Source organism: Ailuropoda melanoleuca, chromosome 13 (assembly GCF_002007445.2).
Source record: "Ailuropoda melanoleuca isolate Jingjing chromosome 13, ASM200744v2, whole genome shotgun sequence".
NCBI lineage: Eukaryota > Metazoa > Chordata > Mammalia > Carnivora > Ursidae > Ailuropoda > Ailuropoda melanoleuca.
Window position 1 is genome coordinate 80312045 of NC_048230.1, and position 13563 is coordinate 80325607.

Here is a 13563-nt window from a genome sequence, read left to right on the forward strand (position 1 = left end):
GGAATCATGACCTGAGCTGAAGGCAGACGTTTAACCAACTGAGCCACCCAGGCACCCTTCTGTTGATTTTTTAAAGTCTTTTTTCCATCTGTTTCTCAGGCTAAATAATTTTAATTTACCTACCTTTAAATTGCTAGTTCTTTCTTCGGCCAGCTCAAATCTACTCTTGTCCTTCTCTAGTGAATTTTTCATTTCAGTTATTATACTTTTAAGCTGTGGAATTTCTATTTGGTTCTTTTTAAAAATAATATCTATCTCTTTCTTGATACTCTATATTTGATTGAGTCATTTTCCTACTACTTTAGTTTAGTTCCTTAGATATAAGTTATTTTAGTTCTTGACATATTGATAATCACTCATTTAAATTTTTTGTCCAGTTAGTCCAATGTCTAGGTGTCCTCATGGGAAGTTTCTATTGATGGTTTTTCTTCTGCTTGTGGGCCATAGTTCTTTGCATGTTTCAATATTTAGTTAAACACTGTACATTTAAAATAGTATAATCTGGAAACTCTGGAAATCAGATTCTGCCACCACTACTACCCCCAGCATTTATTACAAATACTGTTTGTTTGCTAGTTTGGTGATTTTCCTAAACTACTTGTGTAAAGTGTTTATTCTTTGTTGTGTGTGGCCTGAAGTCTTTGCTCAGCTAATTTAATGATCAGCTAATGAATGGACAGAATTCCTCAAATGCCTGGAAACAAAACTTCTCACAATCTTTGCAGAGAAGCTCTGTCTGTGTGCTAGGGTAGTGTTTCAACACTCCAGCAGGCAGTTTACATTACTGCCTTAGTCTTTACTTCCTGCTTTTGCAGAATCTCAAGGTCATGTAGAGAATAGGGCCTTCTCAGATCTTTCCTGGGCATATGCACAGAGCCCTCTGCATCTGTATGAATTTCTAGATTCCCAGGAATATATTGGAGTTTTTCAAAGCCCCTATGTACATCTCATTTCTCAGGATTTCCTTTTAAGTGTTTTTGTCATCACCTTGTTTGCCCCAACTATCATCACTGCCTCAGGCAGCTGCTGTGTTAAACATTTGCTGCTGATTGTTTTTGACAAGTGCCATGGGGAAAACACTGTTCACACTGGGTTCTGAGTCATATCAAAGACAAGCACTGAGAGTGGTAAATTCCAGGGAACTTACACACAGGTAAAGTAGTGACAATTCTCTTTGGATGGGGCTTCTGGGAAGCTCCAAACCAGTTATACCCCCCTCCGTGTCTTCTAGGCTTCTAGGTTTTCAAGGCTACCACAGAACTGAAGGAGGAAAGTGGGAATGGAGAAAGTTAATTGGTACAAAATTTGCTGTTCTTACCTAGATCTAGCCATTTTTCTCAAATAAATGCTCTCAAGTTGTTGCAAACCTCTAGTTAATTTCCAGAGTTATCAAAAGATTTGCTTTTGACAATTTTTGACAGTGGGTACATTGCTTTCATGGAGGAACAGATTTTGAGGTCCTTACTCCACCATCACAAAAGTGGCTCTCCAATAAACACAATTATATTATTGAGATGTTGATTCCAACCAGCCTCCTACCCAGATGTTAGCTCTCACATCTCACCTTTCAATTTTAATCGAGATGCTTTCACTAGCATTACCCAGAAGAGCCAAAGGGTTAAAAATACATTTCAGTGTTCTTTTTTGTTCTCCACTACAAAAGCAGATACCACTTTAACAGACTGAGCAGACAAGTTTTTTAAATTGCCAAGGCATTATAAGATAGTCCTTGTAGGTAGAACATTGCAGCCACCCAAACCAAGTGCCTCCTTAACATCGTAAAAGGGGCACCTGGGTAGCTCAGTTGGTTAAGCATCTTCCTTCGGCTAAGGTTATGGTCCAGTTATCAGGCCCCATGTCTGCCTGCTTTCCTGCTCAGTGGGGAGCCTGCTTCTCCCTCTTCCACTGCCCCTCCCCTCTCTTGCGCTCTCTCTCTCAAATAAATAAAATCTTTTAAAAAAGCATTTTGAAATAATTTTGTAATTTTGCTGTCTCTATTCNAATAAATAAAATCTTTTAAAAAAGCATTTTGAAATAATTTTGTAATTTTGCTGTCTCTATTCTTTTTAAGAAGAGTAATAAAGTCACATTTAAAAAATGAAAAATGAAAAAATAAATAAAATCACATATCTTAGTTTTTATTCTTCCCCAAAGAAACCATCTTAAAGTATTTCAGTTTTAAGTTCTTCTTGGTGTTAATAACTTTAATTTTAAATTATATACTTCTATTTCTTGATTTATGAACTTTGAATAATATGTATTAACTCTTTTATTAAATATTAGCACATGATCTAATTGGCTCTTTCTCTCTTATTCAAACACCCAAACCTTGTTTCTTTTATTAAATTTTGGTTTTCTGTAGGTTACTTTTATAATTATATAGAGCTTTATATATAATTATATAATATGATTAAACTTACTTCTTTCTGCTATCAACTTTGTACTAATTCTCTTAACACTTTACCACAGAAAATGAGTGAATTGGGGCTTATCTATTAAATGACACCTCTCTACCTTGTCTCCTCCTCAGCTCCCTCCTTTAACTACCACATTCTGACAGTTCTACCACCACTTTTATAGGTTAGGGCTCATAACATTTATATTCTGTTAGGAAAACATAGTGAAGTCTCTTGTGCTTGATGTACAACTTGATTATAAACTTTAAAATTCAATAAATAGCATTTATGGCATCATGATTATATGAATACGATTCACTGCAGAACCAAGTAGTGAGTCTTTAAATATTCCTATGACACCAAATCTTCACACAAAGAAAATAATCAAACAAAAGAGATAGATGGAAGCTCCTTCCTTAGGCTCCATCAAACATTGCTCAAAATTGTGTCATATTCGGACCAAAAATGTATGGGATAGCTTGTTTTCCCTGGCATTTATAAGGCACTTTTATTTTTATTGCTATTCAAAGAGATCGATGTCGTTGTCAGACTAATACACCTTTTAAATTACACTATTTGTTAAATGATCTAATTTTTACTGATTTATTTCTATACTTTCTCCCTAGCTTTGATCTTAGGAAAGAAATCCTACATTAGTTCTAACATTTACTAAACCCCTAGGCTTCCTGTGTTTTGTGGATTTTTTTGTGGATTGTTGTTTTGCTAGGGTACAATCCTCAGAAAATATTTTTATTTGTAGACAGAGTGCATAGGAAGTAAACTTCCTGAATCTGTGTATGTCTGGAAATGTCTTTATTTTGCTCTTAATTCTTTATCAACACTTTGATTTAGTACAGATTTATAGATTACAACTTATTTTTTTTTCTAACCCTTCAAGATTTATTCCATTGATCCCTATCATCTACATTTGCTGATGAGGGGTGGGATGTTGATGTGATTTACGTTTCTTTGTAAGCAACCATCTCTTTCTCCTCTATAGAAGTTCTTAAAATCTTCTCCACGTAAAGTGGGAAATCATGCAAAAAAAGAACCATACTCACCTTGGGGGATTAATTTATCAGTGAACAATGCTAACCTATTCATATTAATAACTGAATGATTATTTAATTAAAAGTCATGGTATTGAGAAGATGGAGAGAAGGAAAAGGGGCCATTTAAGAGATCTTCATTATCATGGGTCATAACAATAAGTCAAATGACAGTCTATTTTATGAATCAAAAATTAGCAATGTCTGCATACTATTTAGAAACAAAAAATACTTTACCCAAAGGAAAAGCTTACATCATTGAAAATTGTTACCTATATATATACATGTATATAATGTCAAGGAGAGAAAAATGCTATGAAGAAAAATAATTCAAGGTAAGAGAAATGATAGTGAATTGGAGGATAACAAGGTGAGCTAGTTTTGGATTGTCAGAGAAGACTCCTTTGAAAAAGTAACGTTTGAGGAAGTTAGATATGAGAGGATCTAGGGAAGAGTGTTTCAGGTAAAGGTAATAGTAAGCTCAAAGTTCCTGAGGTGGAAGTGTGTTTGTACAATGAACGAGAAGGTCAGTATGACTGTAATAGAGTAAGTGGAGGGAGAGTTTTGGGAAGTGAATTTGGAGAAGTGGCCAGGAGCCTGATCTTGTAGGTTAGGAGAAGGACTTTTAAATGTGATAGGAGCCATTAAACATTTTTTGGAAAGATTTATTTTTTTAAAGTGCTATTGTGATAGCTGTGTGAAGAAATCAGAACTAGGGAGCAAGTCAGGCGGCTGCTGTAATAGCCCAAGTGAAAGATGACGGTGTCTTCAACTGTGGAAATTGAGAAGCGGTCGGATTTAGAAAATGTATGAAAATAGAGCAAAATTTGCTCATAGGTGAGATGTCCATGGGAAAGAGATCGGTGAAACAAGATTTTCATCCTGAGGTAATAGGTGAATGTAGTTGCCATTTACAAATAGAGAAAAACGATAGGGGAAAGGACCCATTTTGGAGTTAAAAACCACAAGTTCCACTTGCTAGGTTTTATATCCATATTTGCTTTATATTTAAGTGCAGGTATTGAGTAAGAAGTTGGATAGACAGGGGCGCCTGGGTGGCACAGCGGTTAAGCGTCTGCCTTCGGCTCAGGGCGTGATCCCGGCGTTATGGGATCGAGCCCCACATCAGGCTCTTCTGCTGTGAGCCTGCTTCTTCCTCTCCCACTCCCCCTGCTTGTGTTCCCTCTCTCGCTGGCTGTCTCTATCTCTGTCAAATAAATAAATAAAANATATTTAAGTGCAGGGATTGAGTAAGAAGTTGGATAGACAAACTGGAGTTTAAGAGATAAATCAGGGCTAAATATGTAAATAGAAGAGCATTAACACATAGATGCTATTTGAGGTTCTAGAACTGGATAAAATCACCAAGATATGAGTGCATAGAGAGGAGAGAAGGTGCATGACTGAGTCCAGAGTTGGGGAGATGAAGAAAAGCCAGAAAAGGAGAATGAATGAAGATGCTTCTGAGAGCTAAGTTAACAAACAGGACACCTGCTGAGATTGTGAATTAAAACTGTAAGAGATGAAGACCAGTGGAGGAAATCAACTGATGCATATATCCGTTTAGTCTGAGGATGCCTTGGTCCTGCAGATCAGAGTATTCAGTAAGAAGCCAGGAAAATGGGCACCTGGGTGGCTCAGATGGTTAAGCGTCCGCCTTCAGCTCAGGTCATGATCCCAGGATCCTGGGATCGAGCCCGCAGCAGGTTCCCTGCTCAGCGGGGGACCTGCTTCTCCCTCTCCCTGTACTGTTCTCCCTGTTCCCCCCCGCTTTTGCTCTCTCACTCTCTCTGTCAAATTAATTAATTAATTAATTAATTAAAATAAAATAAGAAAGTGACTCTGAAGCTCATGAGAGAAGATGGGACTGGTAATATAAAATTAACAGTCATACATATATAAACAATGGTTAAACTTAGGGGAATGAATCACATTCTTTTAAGACAAGATGTGAAGGAAGAAATAGGACATTGGGTTCTCTTGATGTACCATGAAAAGTACAGGAATCTGGAAAAAAATCAATCAGATTTCTCATGTATTAATTGAGAATTAAAATAATAATTGCTTTTATACACATCTCAGAGAATTGTGAGAATAAAATGAGATCATGTGTGTGATAGTGCTTTATCATTTGTACCGGGCTATACAAATGTGAGCTGTTACATTTTCTACTCTTTGGTTTAGAGTACAGAAGTTTTCATGGTTGAGAGTCAGGACACATTCCATGGACAAATGGAGCTCCCAGAGGGCTTGTGTGGAGCTCAGGGAAACGTACAGCTTAACCTGCTGGGCATCACAATTTTGCTGCTTTAACTCATCTGCTATGGAAAATGAGGACAAGGGAGAGAACCAGAGGTGAAGCCACTTCATAAAGCACTTTCTGAAGTGGAATGAGTGGTAAAGAGTGTCAGGTGAAGCCAGAGGTTAAGAAACATGGGAAGTCCATAGGATATGACCAGGAGATCATTGATGCTGTCTGCTGAGATATTAGAGTGGAAGAAATGCTCTGGTGCCTGTTAGCTGGCAGAATTTCATTGCCTTTCATGCCAAGACTGACAGAAGAGTTCCAGATATCCTTTGTCCCTTCCCAGACATATCCTGAATTATTCACCTCACCCCATCCCAACCTGATTTTCACTGCCAGAGTTCCTGCGTCCTGGAATAAGTTCCTATTTAAGACCTCTTATCATTCCCTCAAAACCAGCGATCAACCCTGCTGCTCTGTTCTGACCTCCCTGGCTGACTCTTTCAAATATATTTTGAGTGCATCATCTTGACCCAATTCTTATTTATGCTCCCTATTTGGTATTGATCTCTGAACTTCTTCCTTGATTGTACTTGGCACTCTTTTCCTTTGACTCTGTTGTTTCTGTTTACTCCAAGTAATCATCTTGCCAGCCTAGATCCCTTTCTTGGAATTCACCCCAACCAAGCCTGTGGTCAGTGATGCATAGACTCATCCCATCAGCAAATGGAACCCTGAGGCTACTAATGAAAAATGTCATACACAAGCCACAATATGTTGAGGCGGAGAGGTTAGCTGTAAAGGGAGGATGTGATAGTTAATTTTACGGGTCAGTATGACTGGGCCATAAGGTGACCAGATATTTGGTCAAACATTATTCTGGGTGTTTCTGTGAGGTTAACATTTAAATCAGTAGACTGACTAAAGCAGATTACCCTCCCTAATATGGTGGCTCTCATCCAATCAGCTAAAGGCCTAAACTGAATAAAAAGTCTGAATCTCCCCTGAGTAACAGAGTTCGTTCTGCCTGAATGCCTTTAAACCGGGACACTGGCTTTTTCTTGCCTTCAGATTCAAACTGAAACAACAGCTCTTCCTGGGTCTCAAGCTTGCTGGCCTTTGGACTGGTACTACACCATTGTCTCTACGGGATCTCCAGCCTGTGACTCACCCTGCAAATCTTGAGGCTTATCAGCCTCCATAATCTTATGAGCTTATAGTAAGTCATTTTGCACATATATACAGAGAGGGCAGGGGAGAGAGCATACATGTGTGTATGTGTGTGTATACATTCTATTGGTTCTGTTTCTCTTTCTCTGGAGAACCCTGAAGAATACAGAGGGGATGACCCTGATGGGGCTGGAAGAGTTTGTACTAAAGCATGAAGATTATGAACTTGGGCCATGAGGTTCAAATTCCAGCTGTACCATTCATTAGCTGTGTCCTTAGTCAGGTTATTTAACCTCTCTAATCCTCAATTCCTTCCTTTGTTTTACCAAAACCCCAGTATATTCCAGTGCCAAGCATGTGGAAGATTTTAGGTGTTGAGTAAATGAATGACTGAATAAAGATGAAGAAACCAAGGCCCAGAGGAATTAAATTATACATATCTAGTTAGTAGCTAATAAAAAAAACCCTCCATATTAAAACAGCAGAGTTATGTGTCATTACCTGGAGAAAGTTAAAAGTCTCATCAAATCGATCAATTTATTTTATTTAACTAATGCTTCATGGTGTCAGACATGATGATTCTAAGTGCTTCACAATTTCCATATGAGTTGTTTATAATTATTGTCCCCGTTTTACCTATGAGATAACTGAGGTGCAGAGAGCTGACAGAACAAGAAGATTTTTAAAAGATTCACTGAAGGAATACAGTGATCCCTTTCGAATAGCCTTTTTAAGGTTTCATTATTTTGAATACTATGTTCTCCTTCTTTCTGTCCCTAATTGACACAGGGTTCTTTCTTCCTACTTGGCCACAGGCATGTGTTGGCATTAGAGAGGGTTCTAGGATGTATTCGTGTACAAAAGAGTGCCTATAATTTTGATGCATTAAGGAATAGGAGTGTGGAAGCACCTAGCCTCTGGCTCATGAGCACTGTCCTCCTTTCCTACAATGTTGTTCTTAGTAAAAACCAAAATGTGATTTAAAACTTTGGGTGTACAGTCTTATTTCTTCTACATGGCAAACCAGAAACAGAAACCAATATTCCTGGTTCTTTTTGTACCTCTCACAAAATATGTCCCTACCTCGTGGCTTTAGGGAACAAGGAAAACCTGGGGAGTTTAGATTGAGAACATTTAAACTTTCACTAGGTACTATTCATTCACTACCTATAAATGGGATGGGGGCTGGGGTAAGGGCTGATAGAATATATAAAGAAAAAGCAGTAAACAAGCCATGTGGAAAGCAAACCAAGGAATCAAAACAATTGATCTGTCAAATTGTATATTCCTGTGCCCAGGTCTTATGCCCTCATGGTGTTTTGAAATATTGTCACAGGGTGCCAGGTATATCCCAAAGGTGGACCTTGGAGAGGGGGTTTCTGAGCTGAGCAAGTAGCTACCTACTTGCAAATTGACTTTGGAAAGCTCATATGATAGAGAGTTTTATAAAAACTTTTATTATTGGGGCACCTCGGTGGTACAGTCGGTTAAGCAACCAACTCTCGGTTTTGGCTCAGGTTATGATCTCAGGGTCGTGAGATGGAGCCCGCATGTGGGGCTCCTCACGGAGTTCAGAGCCTGCTTGGGTTTCTCTCTCCCTCTCCCTCTGCCCCTCCCCACCTTGAGTAAATAAGAATAAATCTTTAAAAAGAAACTTTTATTATTATACTTTTTGAAGTTGTCATTTTTTAGTCAATCATGCATCTTGCACCTTACCTAGGAAATATAAGCGAACTACCTAGGTCTGGAGCTATTACAAACTAGAATACTTTGGGGCCTGGTGTACCAGAAAAAGCTTTCAGAGACTGAATTAACATAGAGTAAATATCCATTAAGCAGAGCAGGTAATTTTCTCATTACTCATCAAATGAGTTCCTAAGCCTTAGTTACTCTACATGTTGGTTTTTTGTGGAAATAACTCACAGGCAGCTGAATCATTTCAAAGCAAAATTTCCATCACCTTCCTTCTCTGTGAGGTTTAGGCCTTTATAGACCCCGAATAACTTGAATCTCCTGGCTCCCTACTGGCAAGGATGACTATGGACTTTTTTTTTTTTTAATCAAGCAATGAGTAAATACTAGTGGAAAAATCTCATTATCATATTAAAAATACATTGAAGGCTATTTGGTCATCCTTAATAGACTTATATTTATCCAGTGTTTGTTTCCAAATTAGATTCTGTTACCTTTCCCAGAGCAAGAGGAAGAAACTCCTAAACAGTATCATTTTCAGCATAAGCACAGGAGAGTGGGAAATGCTGCCACCACCGCAAGAGAATCCTGTGGGCCTGTGGCATTTTCTGTGAAGCTCTGAAATCAATCTGACTCTCTAAAGGTGTCAGTGTGGGGTATCAGCAGTTGAAAATTCCAAATACCCAGCCAATCCTCCCCTATGACTGTCACATAACTTTTGGCTGCAGGGTGAGCCTACATCAGTGCCAAATTTCCTTCCTTCCTTCCTTCCTTCCTTCCTTCCTTCCTTCCTTCCTTCCTTCCTTCCTTCATTAATGTGGAAGACCCCCCACCTCTTCCATGCTTTCACAAAACTTTCTGCATGAATGACTTTCGGTCTGAGAGCCGTACACATATTTCGTTTCTCTCCACTACAGGCTTTTCTCCAAGAAACTTCCTTCCACATGCTAAATAAGTGTCGAATTTTGGAGGAAAAAAATCCTGACTATAAAGGATTTTGTAGTGACTTTGCATTTGTCCCCACTTCTCCAGCCTGTTCCAGCTTGCTTTATAAAGAAAGCGAGAGCCATAACTAGGAGTTTTATTGGCAGTTAAGGATCTAAGGACCACACAGATCTTCTTCTTTATTGTATGAGAATCTTAAATGTTTAATGAACATTTAAGTAAACAAATTTCAACAACATTCCTTTCTTCAGGAATCCTGCTTTAATAAAAATCCAAACACTATTTGTTAATTATTATTAAAAACATTAATATTTCAAAATACCCTTTGGGTCAGGGAATCTTTAAAAAACAATGACTTCTACTTATTTCAATTAAAAGCATCCTTTATTAAATTCTTACAGCTCTGCTAGCTCTAAACGCCCCCTTTACAACTCTGCTTTCCTCCTTTCCTTTCCTGGGATTCTCTCTCCAACAGTTTGCAGTTAAAAACTTGAGCTTGGCTCTCAGGCCAGAGCTCGGGGTGCGTGTGTGCGTGTGTGGATGTGGTGGCAGGGTTGGCGATTGTGCGTTGTTTTTGCGGATTCGAGACAAGGATTTTCCATCGCCTGAAAGAGGCCATCAAGTTTTAGCACTGCAAGGCACGACTTCTAATCGCATCCTTCCCGGAAAAGTACAAACAGTTCCTCAGCTGAGGTCCCCCACCTCCCACGCGCTCTCCAGCTCGCCCTCCCCGCGGAGAGCCCCGCGACAGCCTCCCCAACACCTGTGAATCATCGGAGAGGCTGCCACCGCGGAACCATTTGCATACCCCACCACCTGCCCTCCCTCGGTGCTTCATGCACAACAAAGGAGGACAGTTAGGATTATTTCTTCATGGTTATTATTTTTAATCTCTCATATGACCAGCACAAGTAGCATTTCTCGCCCACGCTGTTTTAAGTATCCCCCCCTGCCCCCCCCCCGCCCAAAGCAAGCCTCGACTGGTACCCAGGTTTGCGCACTGAATGAACCACCAGAATTTTGAAGCATCCCAGGATCCTTGAATCCTCAGCCCCCCACTCTCCCCTTGAAAGTCTGGACGGTTCTATTAGGTGTGTACGTGCTTCCGTGAACTATTCCTAAGAAACTCAACATAAAACCAGGCTCCGGTTGCATATTCAACCAGAAACAGCGTCATCTATTTTGCCCTCAGCAAACAACTCTCAACTTCAAGCCTTGAATTCCAGGAAACCCACGCTGGTCGGATTAACTACCCTTCCCTCCCCCTTCGCCCAATTCATTTTATCTCTCTCAGAGATAATTGCTCTGACGTACTTTAAAATAACGTGTACGAGTCTGTCTCCCCAACTGACCACATTAATGCAAACTCCAAGCACTGGATGCTGCTTTGATAAAATGAAGAAATCACTCATAAAAATAGCAGCCCACGTAGCCTGGCCATATATGGAGCTGGTGAGGGTTGACAGGGATGCCCCTTCGGAGCCGCTTCTTTAGGAAAAACAAATTGCAGCTGAAATCTCCTCGACTCCCTCCCCCTCTTCTACTCCTCTTCCTTCCCCTCCCCTTCTATGACTCAACCAAAGACAACTCAACGGGGGGGGAAAACTATATATAATCGCATATATGTCGCATATATAACAACACACACACACCTACATATATACATTTACATACACACATAAAGAATATCAGAAAACCAGTCGCAAGATAAATGTATTTGCCTGACACCGGGTGTTAAAATGGAGTCATAAGAATCGTCCCGTTGAGGTGTTTATAAAAGACTAAAATACAAAGGTTTGCAGTAAAGCGCACAGGGAGCTGAGTCAAGCGCTCCGCACAACTCGGCTCCTCCCCTCCCACCGCCAGCCTCCATCCTCCCTCCGCCCTCCCCTCAACACACTTCCTCCCCGCCCCTCCTTGGAGAGGGCTATTAAAAGCTGCTGACGTCAAAAGGGACGGCCATCTTTGATGAGGGCAGAGCTCACGTTGCATTGAAGACGAAACCTCGGGGAGGTCAGGCACTGTCTTTCCTTCCCTCCCTGCTTGGCGGCTCCTCCACACTTGGAACCTGCAAGGGACCGGGCGAACACCGCCCTCTGAAGAAGCCAAGGTAAGGAGCCTCCACCTCGGGTCGTGGTTCAGGCTTTGGATGGCTGCATACCCAGAGGGGACCACAGCCAGGGAGACCAAGTGAGCTTGGGCAAATACAAGTATTTGTGCACCTAGGGTGCGGTATTCCGTGTGTGCGCGTTGGGATAGCTCCGGTCTGGGGCTTTATAAAGTATTTTCGAGGTGAGCTGCTTGGGGAAGGGAGGAATGGGGACACTGCAGATGGAGCGATGGGGAGGAAGCGCAAGGATACGAACCGAATAATAACTTACTCTTTCGAAACAGTAGTGGCACTCTCTCTTCCATTTTGCGATGCAGTTTTCAGAGATGTTTAGGCTGCTGTTTTGGTTTGGCGTTTTTGGTTGTTTTTTGTTTTGTTTTGTTTTGTTTTTTCTGTAGACCAAAACAAACACTGTCGTTCTGATCCTGTTATTTTGACTATTGTCGTTAAGGCGCTATTATCCAGGGAAGAATTAGGGAGAAGGCAGGTTGTGGGCGCTGGGGAGGCGATAGCAGAAGGGGGAGTTCCCGCCCCGGGCTAGCCGAGCTGCAGCAGCAACAGCAGCCTCCATGCCCCGCGGACTTGATTTATGCCGCCTGCTCCACGTCAACTGCAGGCTGGCGGGAGGCGGGCGGGCCGTGCTGTGTGGGAGGGCTCTGCGGAGGGCAGGCGGGGGTGGGCTCGCCTGGGGGACTGCGGCGGCCCGCAGTCAGCACCCTGGACAGCAATACCGAGGGACCTCGCGGGCGCTCTCGACCTTTCAGCACCGCGGACAGCGGTCCGGCAGCAGCGCCGCAGCAGATGCCTGGCCAGAGCTGGGTCTTCAGGGCTGGAGGACAAATTGCCTCTCTGAGACCCCGGTCTCACAGAGACTCCCTAAAAGAGAAGGCATAGTAGGTCAACAATTTTTAAAAAGAAAAAAATAAATCCTGCCCACAGGACTCCTTTGCAGGCCCTCAGCTCCTTCATAGCTTCAAAAAAATAAGTCTACTTGTGGAAATTTTCATGTTACCCTCTTCCCCTTTTTTAGTTAGAAAATAAACACATTTTTATTTTTTTAAAATCTGCATTCATTCTCTAGTCGGATATCAAGGGTTTTGTTTGGTTTTGTTTTTAACACAGAGTATATTTGTCTGCAGACCTTGGGTGGGCATGAATGAGGTATATATGAAGATACCAACATGATCTGTTTACAGGAGTAATATATTTCTACATGTATTTCTAGTTGATAAAAAAAATATGGGAGTAGTTGAACTAAGCAGAATCAACTTTAAGAATGAATCCCTCTTCTTCTCCCTTCTTCCTCATCCTTGTAATTAGGCATGAACATAAGCACACACTCACAAAAATACATCTCTGAGAAATATTACAGGTCCTACAGGGTATAGATTTAATCTTTTTGGCCACGGTTTCAGGGTGAGGGGACGTATTTCCTATAGACATTAGTTATCTCAGGCTGAATAGTTTCTGATTTGGACATCATTAAGACTGGTTTTGCTCAGGAAAATCCAACTGTGTCCTTCAGGGTAATGCAGGTGTTAGACTGAAACCGGCCTCTGACCTAAAGATCTGCTGCAATTTCTATTACGGCACTGCGGGATTTTGCTGAGACAGTGATAAGTACTTTAACCATTTTCTACTCTGAGGCTTGGGGCCTCTGAGTGAACAAAAATTACCACAAGGATATTTCCTGCTGTTTGATATAACTAAAATTGGCATAAAATGACCAGGAGCAAAACTGTACTATTTGAATAGTTGTTAAATAAGAGTAACAGCGTCATATGTAGGAATCTATGCAACGCATTGAAAGAAACACTGTCATGATCCTTGAAAAGCCTCACAATAAGATCTTGGATTGTTTTTGTAAGTCATAACTCCTATCGTTTCTATACTAGAGCTACTAAAATGCCTTGTCCATATAGAGGAGGTACTTTCATTCCCACTTATTTATTTCCT

General features: G+C 40.8%; 1 long non-coding RNA gene across 1 annotated transcript in view; it reads left to right on the plus strand.

Moving 5' to 3' along the window:
• The first annotated feature begins 11448 nt into the window (after positions 1-11448).
• Positions 11449-13563, plus strand: part of LOC117795573 — a 57857-nt gene continuing 55742 nt past the window's right edge. The window contains exon 1 of the long non-coding RNA XR_004619644.1: positions 11449-11607. This is a non-coding gene — a long non-coding RNA (uncharacterized LOC117795573). The remainder of the gene's footprint in view (positions 11608-13563) is intronic.